General features: G+C 42.0%; 1 long non-coding RNA gene across 1 annotated transcript in view; it reads left to right on the plus strand.

Annotated features, from left to right (window-relative positions):
- The window catches only part of LOC135362613 (uncharacterized), a 394,512-nt gene extending 374,333 nt beyond the window's left edge, over positions 1 to 20,179 (plus strand). Inside the window, exons 4-5 of the long non-coding RNA XR_010407499.1 lie at positions 496 to 630; positions 20,041 to 20,179. This is a non-coding gene — a long non-coding RNA (uncharacterized LOC135362613). The remainder of the gene's footprint in view (positions 1 to 495; positions 631 to 20,040) is intronic.
- Positions 20,180 to 24,212: the final 4,033 nt, after the last annotated feature.

Genomic DNA, 24,212 nt, shown 5'->3' on the forward strand with positions numbered 1-24,212 from the left:
GGGAAGAATGAAGTGGGGGGAATTGGAGGGAGAGATGAACCATGAGAGACTATGGACTTTGAGAAACAAACTGAGGGTTCTAGAGGGGAGGGGGGTGGGTTAACCTGGTGATGGGTATTAAAGAGGGCACGTACTGCATGGAGCACTGGGTGTTATACGCAAACAATGAATCATGGAACACTACATCAAAAACTAATGATGTAATGTATGGTGATTAACATAACATAATAATAAAAAAAAAGGAAAAAAAGAAAAAAGAAGACATAATTGAGTTGCTCCTACCTTGAGAAGTAGTATTAACAGAGGCAACAGTGGTCTCCTCAAAGTGTCCTTTAATAAACTGAGAGACAGGCATGGGCAGAAGGGCAATGGAACCAAGTTCGAGAAGGATATTTTAAAGTGCTTATATTTTGAAAAAATATGAACAATAATATAACTGAAAAACCATACTGTTGGATTAGAATTTTTATAACATTCCTCCACTTCTTTTTACAGGGACAATGCATAATACATTGACGAAGTCTCCAGGATTTGAAGCTGGACCAAAACCCAGCTATAGCATTTATTAGCTACTTCACTTCGAACAAGTTAACCTCTCTAGGAATCAATGATCTTACCAGAGAAGCACAGGTAAAATTATCATCTAAATCATTCTTGTGAGGGGAAAGTTAAGTACAACAAGCATTCAACAAAGTATAAACATTCTGATACTCGTACTTACCCAGATCTGGAAGAATAAATAGAATGCTTATTATTAAATTGGAAGAGGCATCACCACAACCTGGAAAACTTGGTTGTTTTAACTATCTTTAAAATGCTAGCATACTCGTACCAGCTGATCACCATTTAGATGCAATCTACACTTTCTCCCTAAAATTAACATTACCCAAAAGTTGGTCATTATGGACAGTGAGTTTAGCCTTCACTTTAATCCATCTTTCTGGGAAAAGAAATCTCCATGGTTGGTCCCATCCACGTTCATTGTCTGGCCTATGGACTGTGTCTTACTGTCCTCCTTAATGCACAGGTACAGGTGATTTCTTCATCTAAGAGTCTGCAAGGCTGGTTTTTCTGTTTGTTTTTTTTTCTTCTCTTTTCCTGTCAAACTCTTTGAGGGCATTGGGCTGACAGTTCTGGGTCGGACTGAGTTTAATCTTTTCCTTTCAAATCAAATTATGGGGAAAATGCCAGGGAAATGGCTCCCTAACAGCTGGCATTGTTCAGAAATCACGGAGCTTGGTGAATTTGTAAGATAAGTGTCTAAATTGTGGAGAAAGGCAGACAGCTTCCCCTCTTGGACTGATATCTGAGCAACTAATGACTAAATGACTCCATTTTGCTCTCCACACAATGGCCTGTCCCGGAAAACTTGAGATGCTCTTGGGGTTCAGTGGCCTCTCCAAAAATCAGCCTGCCTAAAAGCTGGTTTGGGGTCTTCCCCACTGCCTTTGCTCCCTATTTGGTAATTTTATAACTTCTAAAACTGGTAAGAAGAGGTGAGGGTAGATACCTGCCTTGAGTAATGTGAAATCCACTGGAACCTCCCTATCGACACACAAAGAAAAATGCCTAAGAAAATAGAAAGTACTAGTAGAACAAAAGCCAAAAAGGGAGAAACAACTTTTAAAATATTATTGGAGAGGCACCACATTCACATTAAATACTAAAATATTAAAATTGATTGAGGTTGTGAAATAAGTGAATTACTTAGTCTCCCATGCATTAAAATTAATTTTTCATCTCCTTCTCCAGGCCACTTCCCACTGGCTTTCGTTGAGCCCTCTTAATATTTTATTTGCTGAAGGGAAAAGGTTTCCTTTTGACATATTGGTGTTCCTGGGGTTGGTTGACTATCTCACTGCCAACTCCATGAGAAGATTTCTCAGTCCTAGTGAAGGAACAATAAAGAATAAAAGATTTGCTGTACGTCCTAAACTTGGCACATTTTTTTTTTAACCAGACCCTCTCCTAAAGACTGTTATCCATGGGGCCATTCCCTTTGCATGTTACATTCCCACCTTTCTAACTCTCTTCAAACCTCCCCAACCATTAATCTGTTGGTAAGTCACCTAGAGAAAAAAAACAAAAAACTGAAAGACAAGTTGAGGTCACTACATTTGAGCTGTCCAAACCAGCTTTTACATTTCGTTATTTGGAACTCTGGGAAGGGGGTTGCTTCTTTGGGGATTTAGAGAAGCCAAGGCATGATGGTCCCTGAATTCTGGAGCTCAGGAACTAATATGGCAGATCCTCTGTAGTTAGGAGGTGAATTCAAAGGTGGTACACAGGTATCAAAAGCAGAGTGGATAAATGGTCCAGAGAAGGCAAACAGGGCTCAAATCACTGGAGATGGGCTTTGGAGACTTACGAGGATGTTAATCATAAAAACCTCCAAGCTTCCGGTCTCATGCTCACAAGCTAAATTTGAACTCTTTGCTGTAATGAAAGTTTACACATGTGAGGAAGGAGGTAAGATAAGAAACACTCAAAGTCTCTTCAGAATGAAGTGGGATTCCAAACTCTCGATCATTCCCAAAAGTTCCTTCTTCATGGCCATGAGAGTAGAGCAATGCTTTTGTGCGCTGTGGTCATACAGTCTTAGATCAAGAGAGGACTTTGACCCTGGTCTAGTCTAAAATCTGTTTTCCAAATGTCATATAACTGCAGCACATGGAAGGGACCTGACTTGCCCCAGTCAATACAGAGTTAATCCCTGAGCCCCCACTGTTTCCCAGGTGCCCAGTCCAGGACCTTTGCATAGCTCATTTTTAGGGCAACTGGTGATGGGTATATGTCTTCTTATTCTTAAGGTTCATTCCCCTAAGATTAGGGGCTAAGGCAGAAGCCGTGCTATTTCAGGTCACTTGAATCCAAAGAAGATGGTACAGATATATTATTTGTTCATAACAGTAACACAGTCTTGACTTGGTTCAGTATTCAGACTAAAACTTTAAGTTATAAAACCAATAACTAGTCTTGTACATGCAAAACTATCAGTATGTAGTTAAATCCTGTGGTGCTTATTGGAGAAGAATCAGAAGTCATCAGCCCCACTCATCCTATAAGGAAATGTTGATCCAATTCCATTTTTCATATGAAGTCACACTATTGGCCAGTCATGGGGCCCAGTCATGCCCCGTTGCTAGTTGTGTGCTCTGTCTTCTGTCCCCAAAAGCGATAAGATATATTGTAGAATGTATTTCATGAAGGACATCAATTAAAAGGAAGGTTTCCAAAGCTTCAACAGAAGGGAACCCTAACCCATGCGATGGTAATAGCGGTTACAAGAATCAAGAGAAATTCCATAACAATAACAAAAACTATACTAAATAGAGCTTAACACATTTTTGTGAAGAAGAAATTTTCAAACCCTTTAATATCTTGTTGAGCTTTACAAACATTTAAGAGTATATATACTAGGCCTGTCACAAACATATGTGACCCTGGAAATCATCAACTGAGGAGCATTTCAAGTGAATGTTAAGACACAGAATGCACCATAGGAAACCAATTTAGTTAGTGTCCATGGCATCTCACTATTCTCCGTCAGAGTTGCCAGATTATCAGGTAAGAACATAGAGCTGAAGTTTAGTCCTCTCAACCACCAATCCCCTTTGGAAATCTACAATGAAGATCTCTCAATTCTCAAGATTTTAACAGTCAACTCATTGTGAATGTGCTAAAATCACAATATGTAATTTGTCTTCTCAGATCAGACCTTCACTTTAGGTCTAAATCTCTTAACCTGTCCACAACCCAGCTGTGATCTATTTTTTTTTTTCACATTAATTACAATCATAGTCCTTGTTCTTATCACACTTACGCATTTTTGTTCCCATAATGACCATGGCTGTTTTAAGATCTTGTCTTTACTTATACTGTTCTTCTTATCTGTAATGAATTGTTTTCTTCTTCCTCTCAGTCTAGTACAGTCCTCACTGAGGTGACCTTATACCCTATCTCTTCTCTAAGTCATCAGCATCCCCAATTCAAAAGTGAGTTTCTTTTGCTATAAATGTTCACAGTATCATTTACTTTCTGCCTTGTTTTGTTAGTTATATTTTCACAGGTTTGTGTTTTATCTTCCTATTTCGATTATAAATTCTTTTATTCGTCTTTTTTTTTCTCTGTCATCATGGAGCTTGATGTCTGCTTATAAAGCACTTCAAGTAATTGTCAAGGTTAAATGAAACATAGGAGTTGAAGTTCTATCAAATAGATTGAGATCAGATTAGAAAGTGCCTTTAAAGCCATATAGAGGACTTTGGACTTAATCTGATAAATGGAGATGTTCTGGATTTCTTCTTAAAGAGAAGGGGTATGAAAAAAAGACAGCCTCATCCCTGGTTGGATAAGCAATGTAGCTTGGTGGTCATGGGTAAGCATTCTGAATCATACTTCCTAGGTCTGAGTCCCTGCTCTGTTTCTTCTACCAATGTGAAAGTTAGTAAACTCTCTGGCTCTCAGTTTCCTCATCTGTAAAATTAGAATACAGTGTTCCTACGGTCATTGTGAAGTCTGGATGAAGTAATCCATGAAAAGCTGGAAAAGCAATGCCTAGCACCTAGTGAACCCTCAAGAAACAGTAGCTAGCATTGTAACTAACCAAACGGAGAAGTGAAAAGAGCATTGGTCTGAACATCACGAGACCTGGGCTCTGCTACAGTTTGAAGAAAAGGTGCAAATGAGGTCAAGTATTACCAGTAGAGGAGCTTGATTGGCATTCAAGAAAAACGAGCGTGTGTTTGGTGAATTTACCATTCTCTGCACCCTAGGCTTACAGGCTTGAAATCAGACTTGTAGCAGAACAAATGCATTAATCAAGCTTACTGAGATAATCTATAAACACAGAAGCCCAATTCATTAATTTACAATGAGAAATATAACTATTAAGTAGATGGGATGTCAGTGTTTATGGATAAGCATGTTCTCTCCTGTGGACAAGTATATACCGGAAGCCAAATCATAATCCTAGAATTGTCTGATGAAAGGGAAACAGCAGGAGAGAAAGGGGGTGACCTCGACATATAATCAAGTTCATAGCTGGATATATCCCACTCTGCTACAGACACATACCTATCACTCCAGAGATGCCAAAACACATTCCCCATCTCCTCCTTCTAGCGATAAAGAACACTACATTTCCTTAGCTTCTGATAGGTACCTTTATAGATGCCATGCATACCATTGTTTCCTTGTTACAATGCAGTCGTTTGGATGGATGTTTTCTAAGTGCAATCAACATTTATCTGAAGTTCTGTCTGAATGCTATGATTGAATTCTTGATGTTCATAGATCATTTTTTAGGACAGTTTTAAGATAGTTATCTTCTCCTTAAACTTTTTTTGGTGAGCCTCTGGCTTCCCTGAGAGACTCAGCAGAAAGGATTTCTGTATCCCTTCCACTTTGAGTCTTCCTAAATCTGTCCTTCGATGCGTATTACTTAGCTGGTGTTGCATAATAAACTACCTCAAAAGGCATTGGTTTAAATGTTTATTTTGAGCCCCTTTGTTTGCTAAAGACCCTCTGGATTAGCATCTGGGATTGGGCTCAGCTGAGTCTGTTTCTCTCCACATGGAGTCAGCTGCATTTGCACACATGTCTGGCCTCAGACACGGTGGAGACGGCTGGGACCGTTGGGGTGTCTCTCCTCATGTCGCTCACCCTCCGTCTTCAGGTAGGCTAAGTCAAGGGCTCAGTCAGGGGAAAGAGACTCCACCTCTTAATGGGAAAACTGCAAAGGATCTGTAGCCAGATTTCCTGAAACCTACCATGGATAGGAATACATTTTGACTGAACGAACGAACAAATGAATGAATGAATGTGTCTTCAGGGAGAGAGGTCATACCAGTCAAGTACTCAAGGCAGCTGAGTCAGCAATTCTGTAACCCATGAGTCCAGCAAACCCACTCACATAAGCCACAGTGAGTGAGAGATGTTCCAGTCCCAGAAAGAAGTTTGGAGCAGGCAGCATGTGCTATTCCCTCCCGACACTCAAACTTTATGATCCTAAGAAAGTAATCAGCAGGGGCGGTGAAAGCCCCTGAATGGAGGCTGACATCAAGTGACCCTTCCCGAGAAAGCTGACGCTGACCACTCCTGCCCAGTGATCGAATTTGATGGGTTTCATCATCTTCCTCCTGTGCCTGCTCCGACTCCATCGATTGCATCGCCTTCAATATCTCTTTTGTGGTTAAAGGCTGCTCCCGAGACTGCCCTCTCTGAGTTGCCTAGTTTTGTCAATTCCAATTCAGCCAGACATCCTTTTACCCTTTCCTAGATAACAAAGCTTTCTGGTCGATGTTTTTTTTTAAAAAAAAAAAAAGGAAAGAAAACTCATAGGAGCCTCAGAAGCCTCAGAAAGTCTTACTAAACCCTTCTTTCCTTAGGACGCATTCTCCCCTGCCTGGGTTAAGGAGAGCAATTCTCCTCTGCCGATAGCTCATATTTATCTTCTCTTCCAGCCTTTTACGTCTGCCTTGGGATCTCAGACAGAAGCCTCCTTGTTATTTTCCCCTTTCTTTCTTCTTTCTGAATATTAAAAATGCTTTATTGTACATAAAGATAGCCTGTACATTTTAACCCTGTACATCACTTTGACCTTGTTTTCTAGATCAGAAAAAAAATACATCTTTTGAGAATTCTCATTAGGCCTAAAGTATGGAACAAGGACTTTCCACTTTATGCTTCAAATCTTGCATGTCTCTTTAAGAGGCTGCAGAAAGACCTCCTCAAAACAGGGGACAGAAAGTAATGCCATGAGGAGAACGTTATGGTTACCAAGTGTCTCCCCATTGCATCATGTCTGTAACTCCATGATAGACATGAATCAGAGTTTCCAGAATCAATGCCAGGCTGAGGTCCCCAAACTATACGGTAAAATCCAATCCTTATCATAAGAATAAAAATTTTAAAATAAGATCTTGTCACTGCCAACTTGTCCAGCTTCAGCCTCGTCTCCGTCCCCAAGTATACTGCTCAGAAGCCACACCAAACCTCTAGTCAAAACTCTGCATTTTCCACCTCCGTGAACTCAAACCTGTTATTTCCCTGGCCAGAATTTCCTTCCCATTAGTTTGCCTGGAAAATCCCTTTTCGTATTTTAGTCTACATTTCAATATGTTCCTTATCTGGTAAGCCTTTCTTGATCCACCTAAAAGTTATTCCCTCTTTTTTATCATCACTGTACGCATATTACCCCCACTAACCTCACTGCATGAGAAATGTTCCATCCGTCCATCTACCCATTCACCCATCCATCCATCCATTCATCCATCCATCCATCCATCATCTCTCTATCTGCATTCTCTCCTTGGAGAGGTTGCAGAATCTTGTCCCGGGGTTTTTATACATCCCTGCTTTTGTCTTAGGGTTTCTCCTGATCACCTAGTGTGCTGATATCTGAATTATCTGCCTTTGATTTTGTAGCACATTTTCTCTGCTACCCCACTTCATTCTATTTCCTCCTCACTTCTAATATCCCTCTCCATTGGCATGCTACTTTCAGCTATAAACATGACCTTGACTTCTTTATGTCAAAAAAATCTGTCTTGATCTCCCCTTGCTCCTCCACTGAACTACCTCTCATTCTCCTTTACCTGGGCACCTAATTCCTTAGAAGCATGATTTGCACTTGCTAGCTGTACTGCCATGCCATCTAAATACTCCTTAATTCTTTATAACCTGGTCTCTAACTTCACCACTTTGCTTGCAGTTGATTTCACAAACATCAGAAGTTATTTCTTTGTAATACACCCACCCATACGTATGTGCATGTGCGCACACACATGTGTATACACACTTGTAGGTATATATATACGATTATAAGCAATTCTTTTTTTTTAAAGATTTTATTTATTTATTTGAGAGAGAGAGAATGAGAGACAGAGAGCATGAGAGGGAGGAGGGTCAGAGGGAGAAGCAGACTCCCCGCCGAGCAGGGAGCCCGATGCGGGACTCGATCCCGGGACTCCAGGATCATGACCTGAGCCGAAGGCAGACGCCCAACCATCTGAGCCACCCAGGTGCCCCCGATTATAAGCAATTCTTACCATCCTTAATCCTTCAGCCACATTTCCTCCTTGAACTCTTGATCTCTCATCCTTCAGGACATTATGCTCCTTACTCCTTATTTTGGCTGAGAGTCAGTCAAGTGAGGGATAGTAGGTGACACTTACCTCACACTTAGGATTAATTGGTGTTTGCTCTTATGCCCAGAGCATACTAACCATGTGTGACTGGGAGGCGAGGCTCTGGTTTTGTCCACATACTTCTGTTCCCAGCTGTGAATTCCAAACTCACCAACAGTCCAGTTGTGTTGATGACCAAACATATTTTTGGCATTTGGGGCTTTTAATTAAAATGACACATTTTAATGAAATAATATGCAAACTGCTAAAATATGAATGCAAAAGAAATGTAATTATTTTTTTCTTCCTTTTGTGGAAACTAAAGTAAAAAGATTTGATGATGGCAATTTGCAAGAAACAAAACACAACAAACCCTGTTGAATTAGACTGAGACTTCAGTTGTGGAGAAAAAAACTAATGAAACTCCTAAGTAACCCTGGACTTGGCTGTGCTCTCTGAACACCCTTACACTCCTTGCATGGCTGCTCTGATGCCCTGCTCTGCTTGCTCGGTCTCAGTGATGTCCCTTGGCTTGGGCTGCCAGGACTTCATTGCCCTGGGCCCTGACCTGAAAGTTCATCTGCTTGCCTGGAATATTCACACACTGTGTTATGTCATGCTTCCGCTCTGACTGCCCTCTGAATGCCTCACCCCCCCCCACCCCATCTACCCCTCTGCTGGTAGATGAGTTCCACATGAAATGTCTCTAAGAGCCACTACTATTTTGATTTTCTTGAAATATCACCACTGCCCAAAATTCCCTACCAATGAAAAAAATGTTTTACCAGACTGGGCCTTTTACATGTGAGCTCTGGCCCAAATATGGAATGGAGTCCCCACAGCCCTTTGGAGAGCAGGTGGAAGACTTTCCTTACCCTTCCGTCATCTAGTTAGGTTGATACCTTACCCAACCGTCTCTCTTGCCTCTTCTCATTCTCCATCTCTGTTGCTGTGGAAGACTCGCCATGACTCACCTTTGGTAATCCATGTCGTGGTAGTTAGCAGCTGCTAAATTATTTATGATGAACTGGTTGCTCTCATTTCATAAGCCCCCAGGCAGGTGATACCCAGGACAGCCACCCTGAAGGGCAGGAGGAGAGGGAAAGCAGGGGTGAGCTGCGGCTTGAGAATAAGTCAGAGAGAAAGCCTGAAAGAGGTCATGCCCTGGGGCAGCTTGTGGTGATCTTGAGGGCCAAGAGATGGGCAAGTGTGGGGTCTGCTGTTGATAGTGGCTATAAAACAGAAAGCCAGAACCATTAAAATCAACAACCATCCCTACGACTAACTCTAGGGTACGTGAGTGTTAACATTCCCCATTAATAAGGAGACAAAGACAAAGAAGAAAGGATGAGCATATGCGAAAAAACAGCAGAGAAAACACAGTGATTCTTTCCTCACAAGGAGCTGAAAAATTAATGGTAGGAGGTGGGTGTATTGTTAATGAAGAAAATAGTACAAGAACTTTATGGAAAGTGTCAGTGAGGTCAGTGATAGGAGGTGAAGGGACTTTATAATCAGCCCAGATCCTCATGGACATTGAAGTCAGGAATAAGAGTTTAGGAACCATACAGAGTGCAATTATGTGTGATACTAATGGAAAAGGAAAAAGCAATCTTTTGGGGGTGATTCACACAGTGAGTAATTGACTCTGGGTTTGGATTGTAATTGCAGCAACGGCACCTCTGGACAAAATGATGAGGCTTTAGGGGCTGCAATCAGGCAGGTCCCAGATCCAGCAGCTTCCTGGGGGATCCAGTGGAGTTCTGAAGGGTAGAGCCTCGCCCTGTCCTTATCTGCCCCCCTGAGCCGGGAGCCTAAAAGCTGAACTCCCTGACACACAGCCTCACAAAGGCAAATTACCGCAGGAATGAGCAGAGGCAAATCCACCTAGCTGGATTGATTGAAACAGAGTCTCTGTGTGTACGATGGGGCTGGGGGAGTATTCACAGCAGCTCAAGAATTCATGGAATCCTATGGGTAACCATAATCTGGGCTTTAAGATGGCTGCACTCCTTACTACCCTCTAAAAGCCACAAGTTACCCACTTAGTACCCTGGCTTACACTAGTCTCTCCTGTCTAAAATGCACTAATCTTCCTCCAACATCCCGCTTCCAAGGTTAAGTGCAACTACCTCTCCTTCAGTAAGTCTCTCCCAGCTACTCCAAACTACAGAGCCCCTCTCTTCCCTGTTGTCTACAGTCCTTGGGGTCTAGTAAACAGCAGTACTGTCATTGATTACAGTTTGAGTCTTATCACCCTAAAAGATCACATAAGCTTCTTAAAAGCCAGAGCCATATCCCCAACAATAGCCAGCACAGACTAGAGGCATTAATTGCCTAGTGAATACATATTGATCAATTGATTATTTAACTCACTTAACACTTTCACATTACTTGGCTCAGGCATTTGATGGTTAGGAAAAATTCAGTGGAAGTCAAACCAATTTAGCTCTAATTAATAAGGAATAGAAATGAGACAAATGGCTTCTTCGGGGCAATAAAAATAGACCCGAGAAAGTTGAGTAACCAATCACATAAAAAATATATTAAACCTCACTAGTAACCAAGAAAATATATTTTGAAACAATAATAAAATACCATTTTTCACATCAATTTTAAAAGTGGAAAATAATAACATTGATGTGGGGAAATGGGCACATACTATATACTTTTTGGTAATCCAGTGGCTTTTTACCAAAATTAGCAGTTCTACTTTTATGAACCTGTCCTACAGAGAAACACATATTTGGTCCAAAATTGTAGATATCAAGATGTTTTTGGCCTTAAGGAAAAATTGAAAATGACCTAAGTGCCCATCAGTAACATTGTGCTTAAATAAATACTGAGTTGTCCATATTATAGAACACTGTGGAACTAAAAGGAATGAATGCAACTGACAAGGAAGGATCATCAAGGTACATGTGTAAGCAATAAATTAAGCAACTCATTAGAAGTATATATAGAGAGATGATCCCATTTAGGTTTAGAATTTCTATGGATGTGCGTATATACATGAATATGTATCTGGGGTATCTACATATGTAAATGAATAAAAAGAGAGCTGGAAAAATCCATGACAAAGTGTTGATAGCAGTGAGCACCCTCCAGAGGAACGGAATTAGATAGGAGGGAAATGAAGAAGCTCTCTATATACTTCCATACAAAACACAGAGTTGAATACAAGCTGGAGGACTAGACCCAGGGGACTTCAGCACAACCCTCAAGAAAGGTTTTCTCCACGTGCACTGCGTCAAGGACAGTTTGCCCAAATGCGGTTTATCTTCTGCTTCCACCCACCATCTGGGCAGCGTCAGGGAAGTGTGAGTTCCTGTCACCCAGGGGACACCATTGCCTTCACTCCCTCACCACACTGCTCCTCCCACTCCATACTTCAGTGTGGTCCTCTTTCGGGGTCCTCCGGACTGCCTCAGTCCACACTGATCTCACCCCCTCGGAACTCCAGTGGCATACATCTGCATCAATCAACAATTAATTATGAATGATTTTGTGACTTTGGAGGGTAACTTTCAAATGAGCTACCAAGCAATTCCATATTGTAATGTTTACAGTTTTCTGTCCGTCTATAGCAAGTAGCATAAATACAGACATTCATTCTGTTCTTCCCACCCACCCCCCTGCAGCCCCCTCACCTTTGTTCCCTTTTTGTTCCCTTTTTTCTTAATTCCCACTCCCCCATATTCTGGGAATGCTCCACTCAAAATGAGAATGCAAACTCATGTAGATGGGGAGCAGGGACCTTTCTCTCTACAGGCTTGCTGGAGCACTGTTGCCCCAAGGTTCAAGGCAATGTGGCACTTCAATGAACATGAAAGCCTTCTCCTGTGATGAACCTCCTGGCAAGAGAGGAACCAAACACTGGCCTGTCACAAACTGAACTGGGCAAATTAGCCTAGCAGTTCCGCTAGAGTTATGGAACTGGGTGAAAAAGAAATGCCATAATAACAAGAGTCCCATTTCAAGTGTTAATTTTAAGTATTGAGTCTCTGAGTTTGAAAAACTGGGAGAATAGCTCTTGTGCGCCAATCACTTTGAATCTATCACTCAGTCTCCACCCAGAGACAGATCAGACCATCCAGAATGGCAGCTGGTCCCAGGGCAGAGTGGCCCCTGCTCAGCAGGACCTTTCCCTGGGGCTTCTGATTGCTATGCTCTTGGAAGGGAAGAGGGGCTGATAACGATTCTCTAAGTCTACTGGGTCTTCTCTGTTTTCCTGTTCTTTCTGCTTTTACTCAACTGTCTTCACCGCCCCCAACTCTTAGAATTTCATAATAGATGCACAATACATTTTTAATGAATTAAATTAACATTTTGGCAACATTACAGGAAAAAAAGCTCTGCCTCTGGCTAAATGTGAAATAAAAAGAGTTAATGTCTAAAATTTAGGTGTTACAGGAGAGAGAGAGGAGAGACAGAGACCCACAGACAGGATAGGAGAGAAATGTTCGATTTGAATTGGACAAGCCTGTAGTTGAAAAGCAGAGGATAATAGAAAGGTAGGTGTGAGGAAGATCATAAAGTGTTATGTATCCACAACTGAGATATTGAAAGAGTCAGTGAAGGATTTAAAATAAGGAAATGACATGACCAAAAGTTTGTTTTAGAAAACCATCCTACAGCAGCGTAAATGTTAGATAGGGAGTTAATAACCTCAGCAAAAGAACCAGCCAAGAGATGATTACAGTGGCCCCCAGATGAGAGCCTGTGCTAAGCTAAGGCCCAGGGGTTGCACATGAGGGCAAGATGTTGGGTAGACTTGTGAGGGTTGGAGCCTGGAAGCTGCAGGGCAGGTAGGAACACTCATAAGATGGTGGCTTGGGGACTAGATGGATGATGGTCATATTTGGGGACAGAATGTCCAAGGGGTTGTTTGGATGGGGAACAAGGGAGGGACTTGGTAATTTTGAGGTGCTATGTGGGAACTGCAAGGAGATGTAAGGCAGGACATTGAAAGCATAAGCCTGGAGCTCCGTTGAGTAGGCTGTGCCGAGTTCAAGGATATAGGGGTCATGGATTAAGTCCCTCTGAATATTTCCTGTTTCTCTGGAGTATTTGCATGTCGGGGTGCTGGGGCTGAGGACCTCTGAGTCTAGAGAGGACAAGACAGGAAGTCAGTCCTGTTACTTAGAAATTGGTATCAAATAAGATACAGTTCTCCACCCTGATCCCCCTGGTGATATTTTAGAATCTATAGCCAAGGCTTTCTGGACTGTAGAGGTTACTACTATGTCTACATCAGAGGTTCCTCATCCCAAGGAGCAGCAACCTCAAGTGTTTCCAGTGTGATTAGGCTTTTGACATAATCTGAACACATTCTGTAGATAAATGGGTGCCAATTCATCTGAATCTATAATGCTAGGATTAAAAACGCTAATGAAATAGAGCATTGTAACACTCTACTGTACGATTTCCGGATGTTTTCCTACACATTCAGAAGACACGCAAGCTTGTCTCCCTCCAAAAATCTACCTAAGGCCGAGCCAGGGCTGAAGCACAAGATTCAAGTATAAGATCAAACCCGCCCATGCTGACTGCCAGTAAAATAACCCGGAAACATCCTGTGGGTCTCTCTGCTTCTCCGGCTGGGAGTGAGGGTAAGTGCCTCAGAAGGCAGCGAGGATCTCAATAGACTAGAATAAAAGACTTGACCCTAGGGTGGGCGGAGGAGGGGGGCGCTGTGGCTGCAGGGACAGGGTTGGCGATCCTTTGTTCTGGTGAAGGAGAAGGAGCGTTTCCAAGGAAGAGCGGAAATGATGAGACCCAGAAGTCAAGAGTGCGGAGAGGACCTGGCTGGAAATCTAAACAGACGGCGAAACGGAGGAAGGAGAACAAGGGGAAATGAGAAGGGCAACTGTTTGAGAAAGCGTATGGAAATTGAGTTTGCTTAATAGTGGAAAAGAAATACATTTTCTAGCAAAGAGATGTGACGAATTTTCGTAAATGAGAATGGGAGGATGAAAGGACACCGAGCACCGGCCACTGTTGGAAAGTACCCAGCACTGGGGGAGGAAGACGGAGAGAGGAGGCTGGTTCAGTGTGGAGCCCAACTCGCGGCCGCGGGGAGCAGCCCGGGCGCTGACTGCAGGCGTCCAGGTTCGCCCTTCAGCAGCCACTCAAGCCCGCTTCGGAGCTGCCTGTCAATCACGCCCCTGCGGGAGCCCCGCTGTGGGAGAACCGTCCTTCCCAAGGCGCTCCTTCCATTATCCCCGCTAAACCTGCCTCTGCCGTAGGGATGCACGCAGATTGCTCACATTAAGAAGCAAATTGATTATGAACTGAGTTTTGTCTACCAACAATTTTTAATATGTAATCTTGTCATGAGTGAACGAAAGTCATTAATAATACAGTAAGCAAAATGTGCTACAGTTAACCTTAAATTATAACTTACAAAGAGCATTCTTGCAGTTTCTTCTTTGATTTATGAGCTCAGTTTATTCTATGCAAATTCATGCACAGTTTCTAATAAGAGGGAGGAGGAAAGATAAAGGAGCTTTGAATATTTTATAAGCTTTTCCACTTACCTTAATTTAGAATTATGAGGCTGAATATGTAAGTAGAGAATAATTACCTATTACTAGTCTCCCACATAGTTTATCTATTTCAGCTCTGAACATCCTGAGCAATGCAAAGCATAACTGTTTTACTACCTGTACCATTGTGAATATGTTAATTAGGCCTCCTTCAGCGTTACTTGTTGCTGACACATGAAAAGATAGACATTGTAATATAACCAGACAGTCCTGCACTGTTGTTTAATATCCCTTTTTAAAATACTATCCTGGCTGTTCAATATTTCATTCATTGCACATAGTTTAAGGGAACTTTTTAAGGAGGTTTGTGCCCTGGAAAATTCCCTTGCCTTTCTTCTCCCACTGCTGCGTTCTTTGAGCCCCTGGGACTAAGGAATCAAGTGACGGGAGATGTATTGAAAGAAGGGAGAGGGATGGCCTGACAGGCAGAGGGCTCACTCCAGGGGCCCTGGGCAGCTCTGCCCATGCCCCCACCCTCCTCTCCCGCACAGCTGCCCCCTCTCCCACACCAGCCCCACCCTTTCTGACTCCCCACTCGCCCCCCAGGGGCTCAGGAGTTTAGGTCACATCTGTGGCAGGGTGAAGTGGGGAGAGAAACAGAAAGAAAACTCAGGGTTTAGTTGGGCTGGCAAATGAATGGATGAGGTTAATGATGCCTCCGGGTACAAAAATGGCTTCTCGATTGTTAACGGACTACAGGAAAAGAAAATACCTTTCTGGGGTCACTAGACCTCGCCTGGGTCAATAGGAGGACTCAGTGACTAGTAGAACCCTGGCAGCGAGGTGATCACCAGGGAGAGGCAGGAGATTCTCTCAAGCACTGCCCCGCTGTTGGTGGGCTTAGGAACAGCGGCCTGGACCAGGTGGCAACGGGCAGTTTCCAGACTTCGGGAGCCACACACGCTCTTCTAAGGAAGTCTAGCAAGGGTGGCTTTATTGTTAAGAAATCTGGACCTGGGGGCGCCTGGGTGGCTCAGATGGTTAAGCGTCTGCCTTCGGCTCAGGTCATGATCCTGGAGTCCCGGGATCGAGTCCCACATCGGGCTCCCGGCTCAGCGGGGAGCCTGCTTCTCCCTCTGACCCTCTCCCCTCTCATGCTGTTTCTCTCTCGCTCGCTCTCTAAAAAATAAATAAAATCTTAAAAAAAGAAATCTGGACCTGAAAGGAATATTGAAACTGACCAGCCCATTTAATTTAGGAAACAGGATGAAATGGATGGCCAGCTCTTCAGTGCCTGTACTCACAAATGGATTCAGAGCCCAGGAGGGAGGGACAGGCCTCCGCTGCTTATCGTCACAGGACCCGTGCGAGGGGATACAGGATCTCAGATTTGTTTTGTCTTCTTAGATTACCAACAGAAACTCTTAAGCACCCAGTGATGTGCTGAATTATCTGAAAAATAACAGAGTTTGAGAGTGAACTGTGGTTCGCATTAGTTAGGGCTCAAGGCAAATGTGGTAACTGCGGTTTCCTCTTCTATCATAGTAAATGCTGACCAAATTTAAGAGAAGGAGCAGGAGCTCCCAATAAAGAAAGAAAAACAGGTTTTTCTCTCCTGGTAAATTGTATCATTGGATTTTGTGATAATTAGCACTTCATATTATATTATAGTGATGGTGTCAGACCAACAGCCAGACAGAATTAATGAGTTAAATATCTGTCAGCAGGAAGCTTCAGGTCTGATTAAGGGCACTGCAGGTGTGTGTGTGTGTGTGTGTGTGTGTTTTCATGGTGGTCAGTGTATTGAATTGTCAGAGAGACCATCATACTATTAGCATCAATTATCAATGATTCAAGAAAATTATAATCTCTCCTCTTGATCATAGGAAGAAAACTTCAGAGAATAATAATTGATATAATAAGAAGAAAAGGCACACTGAAATACAAATTTAAAACCTCCTCTTAAAAAAAAATAAAAAAACCTCCTCTTTAGTGACTGATGTAAGTGCATAAATGAATAAAGCAGGACTCAAATCATTCATTCCTGTCCAACTACTGCTTCAAAATAACCAAGTGGTTTTGTGACATAAAACTTTTCATTAATGAGTTAATTCTGGGGAATATAAAATTTACCAGGGTTTACCAAGCAGCGGGCACTCTGCCTTGCACTTTTTTTTTATTTACTTATTTGACAGAGAGAGAGAGAGCACAAGCAGGGGGGGTGGCAGGCAGAGGAGAAGCAGAGGTCCTTATGTGGGGCTCGGCTTAACCCCAGGACCCTGGTATCATGACCTGAGCAGAAGGCCAACTGACCAACCCAGGCACCCCTGCCTTGCACGTTATATATATTGTTCATTTAATCCTTCTATCAGCCCCACGAGTATATTTTGTCATTCTAATTTCAGGTGAAGAAATGCAACATCCAATAGAACTGCCCATCCTTTATTTTAACAACTAATATTTATTGAACATCTTCACTGAGCATTGATTAAGAAAGACTATATCAGAAGGGGAAAATATCACCCCTACCAAAAAGGAGGTTTGAGTGAAGTTACAGTTATAAAGAAAAATGTGAGAGGAAATAGATAAAAAAAAAAACTAAAAACAGAAGAGAGAAATAATGCTATGGCACAATGTAATATCAGAGCTGTCACAATGCATTATATAGTTGATTGTCAAATGAGTGGCAGAGATAGAAACTATTAGTTTAGAAAAGAAAGAGAAAATTGTGGGCTAAAGTGGTCTGAGAAGATTGAAGGAGAGAAGAGAGTTGACCTTGGTCAGGAGGGATGAGCAAGATTTGGGTACAACAAGAAGGTCAGGAGGACAGGGCAGGACACTTCAGACCGGGACTAGGAAAGAAAAGTCGTGGGGAGCGAGTACCAGTTCTGTTTGGGAGGCAAAGAGCTGTCCAGTTTGGAGAGGAGGGTGAACACAAACAGGCACTGAGCAGTAAGGAAGAAGAAGCGAGTTGAGTTGTGCAACAGGCTCTTAAGAAGGAGAGAGAAGAATCTGCAGCATATTCTTTTAGAAAAATTGAACCATCCCCATTTTAATCAAATCTATTGTTGGCACCTGCTTGCAGTTAATTGCCCTCACTGATCATCAATCATGTGGTCCAGTAGCCTTGTACTTTGCTTCTCAAATAGCATTCTCTATCACTATTATTATGGTCATATAGAATACTTTCAAAAGCAGCTTATATAGCTCAAATCCAGTGGTCTCCAACAGTTTCTGGCCATATACATCATCAGGAAAAAAAATTGAGCTTGCTGCCCCCCTATAAATAAAATAGATAGATAAACATATGCATATATGCATATACATATATACATATTATAAGTTAATATGTTGTATTTGTTGTAAAACTTACATTAAAATATAAATTAAAAATGAGAAATAAAATCAACATTTGCCTTTTTATTTTATGTAATCACAATTTAATGTTAACCTTTTGCTGAAATTGAAAACATTATTCATAGTAATATTTCCAGAGAAAGCCTTGAGCCTGAATATGCTTCACATTTCAGAAAGTCTTGGTTTAATACATTGTGATAGAACAATTGTAAGGTCCAGCACTGATTTCAGTTTATTTCGATCCTTGGTTTTCATGGCTGCCCTGCCTGTTAAAGGTACTTCAGGAAGACACACAATGCCTGTGGATGAAGGCACAATTGGTTCTGCCGAGTAGTCATGCGTTCACTCTTCAATCCTATGTACCCAAGAGCAAAACTATTTGTTGGAATTTTGCTAGTCAGTTTCTAGCTTATCTAAAGTCAAGCAGGTTAGAAAAATTTTCCTGACATTTTCAGTGTGCTCTCACATAGGAGAACTTTAATCATAATTTTTGGCAAGAATATCACACAGAGATGGAACCGTTTCTAAACACCCGTTTTCAGAGGGTGTTTACTTTCCCGCTCACTGACTGACCTTTCTTTACATCTGATGGGATTACCCTTATTTTTACCTGGCAGTGGGGCTAAGGCAGAGTGAGGAAGACAAGTGTGAGCGCCAGCCCGTCCTACCAAGGTGATTCTCTGGGGCTTGTATGGTTAGCATTCTCTTCAGTCCCGTTTTTTCACACAATTATTATAAGTCACTTCTCTGTTCTATGAAGGGCAGTTTTGTTAAAAGAAGATAGTAAATCCACAAATCCCCTTACCTGGGCATATATAAACTAAAAGAATAAAGCAGCGATGGCACATCACCAAATCCCCTGTGCTACAGAATCCTCACCCTCCTTTCTGGTCACCTCAAAACCACTGTGAGCTAGGTGACTCTGGCTGAAGGACTGAAGAGGCCTCCATGCAAATTAAAAATTAAACGTTAGAAATTTAATCCTTTTACTAATAATACAAGTTCCGATACTCTCTTCCCACACCTTAGTGGATCATCTTCTTCATCCTCTTCTTCATCCTCTAATTGTGGATGTCACTCTGGAAATAACTGTTCTGTACCTGCTTTGAGTGCATGGCATCTAAAAGCAAAGGAGTTTGTGACTTGACCCAAGAGCTACAGTCATTTTGTGCTGATGCCCACATCAGAAGCAGGTCTCTGCACTCACAGCCCCTGGGCCCACTAGGGGATGGTTATGTGTCAAGAATTCACAAGTATGCACAGATAAGTCAGAATCTCAGATGAGATTTCTGATACATTTTCAGGTGTTTTTTTTTTTCCTCCATCCCCTGCCTACCTCTCCTCCATCCACAAAATTAGCACTGTATCTTACCCTTAGTATGCATTCAATTTGTATTTTAGAATTAAATGTAATCCAAAGTGCTTTTCTACAGTAAAGGAACAGTCAACTCAAACAAATGCTCACAGACACATTCACAAATCAGTGCAGACATGTGACTTGCTTAAACGTCATCGAAGGGAACCCCAGCCCAAATATCTCCCCTAAAGACCCAATACAATGTCAGAAATGTCCACCCCCCCCCCCCCCCCCAGTTATTCTTAACAGGCCCTTTTCATTATGCACTCCTAGTTGGGATATGAGCTTTGTGTACTTGAAGTAATAGTGCATAGCACATTATGTTAAAATCATATTATTAATATCAATAGAATGGTCTATAATTTAGAATTTAATTATGAAGCTTAAGCTCTAAATGCCATAAGAATTAGAATAAGAAGAGATGAGAACGGGCTGGAGAAGCAAGGGATGTTTTCAGGGAGGAAGGCAAATCACTCTGGGCTGTGAGGAATGAGTAGTCCTCCTAAAGCAGGGACAGAGGCTCCAGCAGGCAGAGTATAGCTGGGACAGGACAGGGCACTTCAGACCGGGACTAGGAAAGAAAAGTCTATGGGAAGCGAGCACCACTTCTGTTTGGGAGGACACGTGCAGGGCTGACGGGAGGTCCACAGAGTCAGGATCAGACTCATGAGTCCAGTGAGTGTGTTCACACGGGCTTTTTCTCCTAAAGGTGTCTTCAGTGCCTATTCCAGATGAAAATACCTTCATGGAAGCGACATCCCTGTCAACTGAATTTTCATATCTCCCCATTAAATGGTAAGAATGTGATTGGAATGTTACATTTATGAGGCAGGTTTTGAAACCTCTGAAGATAATTGTTAGTTACTGCAGTAAAAATGTGCCCTTCATGCGACTTTCCCCCAAAAGCTCCCCAATCTGGTGGGTTTGCAATTCTTGGCTCTATTATGTCCCATCAAGACTAAAATATGAAGTGACTTCAAGGGGCCCAAGGGGTGGGGCAGAAAAATAAATAAATGTATGATGTTCTAATTGCTATTTAATATCACGGAATTGGAAGCAGTGAGGTTAATGGACCGCCCCAATGCATATGCAACCTTCCTCAGTTTGAATGGTTCTCTGGTACCTTTGATTACCCACTGAAGGAATGCAGCCTCCTCTGGAGGCTAACAGCATCCTCAGAGGTCTCTTTTCCTGCCTTGTGATGAAGATAATTTTTGCACATATACAACTCACCCCCACTCTCTTCTCAGCTTTGAAAAATGGCCTAGTCAGCTTTTGTCTTGCCTCCAGCATATCTGTGGGCATGGCAGTCACATGCCATGTTTTCGAGGGTGGTCTCTATGTCCTGTAATCTGCGCCATCATAAAACCAGGTACAACATATATAGGCTGAGAAAATATGGACAATGCACTTAAGGGAAACTGCCTCCAATGTGCTCAAAGAAATAAATTTCATTTTACCACGAACATAAACCTGTATCTAGACCTACGCATCCCCAGTCATAACAGGCTCCTCTGCTTGTCACTTCGGTCCACACAGCATGCATGGGCTCAGAATCACTCCACATGTGCTCTCTTCCTTGATAAAATCCCTCAAGAATTGACTCAGGACCTGTTAGACAGACCAGCACATCCAGGTTTCTCCCTTTGCTCTTTTCCTTGAGTCCTTACTGTCTGACCCACTATCTATAATTTATTATTCTTTATGCACGTGTTTCTGCCTCTATTCCCTGCATTCTGAAGGTAGATGCAAATTTTAGTCTGTTTAGTTCATAGTTCTCTGGATCAAGGATACTCCTGAGATGATGGAAAAGAAGGTATAGAGGGGTTAAGTACTTGCTTAAGATCCCACAGCTAATAAGTGTCAGAGTCAGATCCCAACCAAGCTGCTAACTCTGGAGTTCAAGCATTTTACCACTTTTCTATATGTCCCTAAACTAATTTATGATCTAGTTAGTGAAACAAAAACATTCTTTTTTTTTCTTTCACATTTTTTTATTCTTATGTTAATCCCCATACATTACATCATTAGTTTTAGATATAGTGTTCCATGATTCATTGTTTGTGCATAACACCCAGTGCTCCATGCAGAACGTGCCCTCCTCAATACCCATCACCAGGCTAACCCATCCTCCCACCCCCCTCCCCTCTAGAACCTTCAGTTTGTTTTTCAGAGTCCATTGTCTCTCATGGTTCGTCTACCCCTCCGATTTCTCCCCCTTCATTCTTCCCCTCCTGCTACCTTCTTCTTCTTCTTCTTCTTCTTTTCTTAACATATATTGCATTATTTGTTTCAGAGGTACAGATCTGAGATTCAATAGTCTTGCACAATTCACAGCGCTTACCAGAGCACATACCTTCCCCAGTGTCTATCACCCAGTCACCCCATCCCTCCCACCCCACCCCCCACTCCAGCAACCCTCAGTTTGTTTCCTGAGATCAAGAATTCCTCATATCAGTGAGATCATATGATACATGTCTTTCTCTGTTTGACTTATTTCGCTCAACATAATACCCTCCAGTTCCATCCACGTCGTTGCAAATGACAAGATCTCATTCCTTTTGATGGCTGCATAATATTCCATTGTATATATATACCACTTCTTCTTTATCCAGTCATCTGTCGATGGACATCTTGGCTCTTTCCACAGTTTGGCTGTTGTGGACATTGCTCCTATAAACATCGGGGTGCACGTACCCTTTTGGATCCCTACTTTTGTATCTTTGGGGTAAATACCCAGTAGTGCAATTGCTGGATCATATGGTAGCTCTATTTTCAACTTTTTGAGGAACCTCCATACTGTTTTCCAGAGTGGCTGCACCAGCTTGCATTCCCACCAACAGTGTAGGAGGGTTCCCCTTTCTCCGCATCCTCACCAACATCTGTCGTTTCCTGACTTGTTAATTTTAGCCATTCTGACTGGTGTGAGGTGGTATCTCATTGAGGTTTTGATTTGGATTTCCCTGATGCCGAGCGATATTGAGCACTTTTTCATGTGTCTGTTGGCCATTTGGATGTCTTCTTTGGAAAAATGTCTGTTCATGTCTTCTGCCCATTTCTTGATTGGATTCTTTGTTCTTTGGGTGTTGAGTTTGATGAGTTCTTTATAGATTTTGGATACTAGCCCTTTATCAGATATGTCATTTGCAAATATCTTCTCCCATTCTGTCGGTTGTCTTTTGGTTTTGTTGACTGTTTCCTTTGCTTTGCAAAAGCTTTTTATCTTGATGAAGTCCCAATAGTTCATTTTTGCCCTTGCTTCCCTTGCCTTTGGCGATGTTTCTAGGAAGAAGTTGCTTCGGCTGAGGTCGAAGAGGTTGCTGCCTGTGTTCTCCTTTAGGATTTTGATGGACTCCTGTCTCACATGGAGGTCTTTCAACCATTTGGAGTCTATTTTTGTGTGTGGTGTAAGGAAATGGTCCAGTTTCATTCTTCTGCATGTGGCTCTCCAATTTTCCCAACACCATTTGTTGAAGAGACTGACTTTTTTCCATTGGACATTCTTTCCTGCTTTGTCAAAGATGAGTTGACCATAGAGTTGAGGGTCCATTTCTGGGCTCTCTATTCTGTTCCATTGATCTATGTGTCTGTTTTGTGCCAGTATCATACTGTCTTGATGATGACAGCTTTGTAATAGAGCTGGAAGTCCGGAATTGTGATGCCGCCAGCTTTGCTTTTCTTTTTCAACATTCCTCTGGCTATGCGGGGTCTTTTCTGGTTCCATACAAATTTTAGGATTATTTTTTCCATTTCTTTGAAAAAAGTGGATGGTCTTTTGATGGGGATTGCATTGAATGTGTAGATTGCTCTAGGTAGCATTAACATCTTCACAATATTTGTTCTTCCAATCCATGAGCATGGAACGTTTTTCCATTTCTTTGTGTCTTCCTCAATTTCTTTCATGAGTATTTTATAGTTTTCTGAGTACAGATCCTTTGCCTCTTTGGTTAGATTTATGCCTAGGTATCTTATGGTTTTGGGTGCAATTGTAAATGGGATCGACTCCTTAATTTCTCTTTCTTCTGTCTTGTTGTTGGTGTATAGGAATGCCACTGACTTCTGTGCATTGATTTTATATCCTGCCACTTTACTGAATTCCTGTATGAGTTCTAGCAGTTTTGGGGTGGAGTCTTTGGGGTTTTCCACATAAAGTATCATATCATCTGCAAAGAGTGAGAGTTAGACTTCTTTGCCGATTTGGATGCCTTTGATTTCTTTTTGTTGTCTGATTGCTGTGGCTAGGACTTCCAATACTATGTTGAATTGCAGTGGTGATAGTGGGCATCCCTGCTGCATTCCTGACCTTAGGGGGAAGCTCTCAGTTTTTCCCCATTGAGAATGATATTCGCTGTAGGTTTTTCATAGATGGCTTTTAGGATATTGAGGTATGTACCCTCTATGCCTATACTCTGAAGAATTTTGATCAAGAAAGAGTGCTGTACTTTGTCAGATGCTTTTTCTGCATCTATTGAGAGGATCATATGATTCTTGTTCTTTCTTTTGTTAATGTATTGTACCACATTGATTGATTTGCGGATGTTGAACCAACCTTGCAGCCCAGGGATAAATCCCACTTGGTCGTGGTGAATAATCCTTTTAATGTACTGTTGGATCCTATTGGCTAGTATTTTGGTGAGAATTTTTGCGTCCATGTTCATCAGGGATATTGGTCTGTACTTCTCCTTTTTGATGCGGTCTTTGTCTGGTTTTGGGATCAAGGTAATGCTGGCCTCATAAAATAAGTTTGGAAGTTTTCCTTCCATTTCTATTTTTTGGAACAGTTTCAGAAAAATAGGTATTAATTCTTCTTGAAATGTTTGGTAGAATTCCCCTGGGAAGCCATCTGGCCCTGGGCTTTTGTTTTTTGGGAGATTTTTGATG

Source organism: Mirounga angustirostris, unplaced genomic scaffold, assembly GCF_029215605.1.
Source record: "Mirounga angustirostris isolate CCGP_5_RB_7025 unplaced genomic scaffold, mMirAng1.0.hap1 SCAF_14, whole genome shotgun sequence".
Lineage (NCBI taxonomy): Eukaryota > Metazoa > Chordata > Mammalia > Carnivora > Phocidae > Mirounga > Mirounga angustirostris.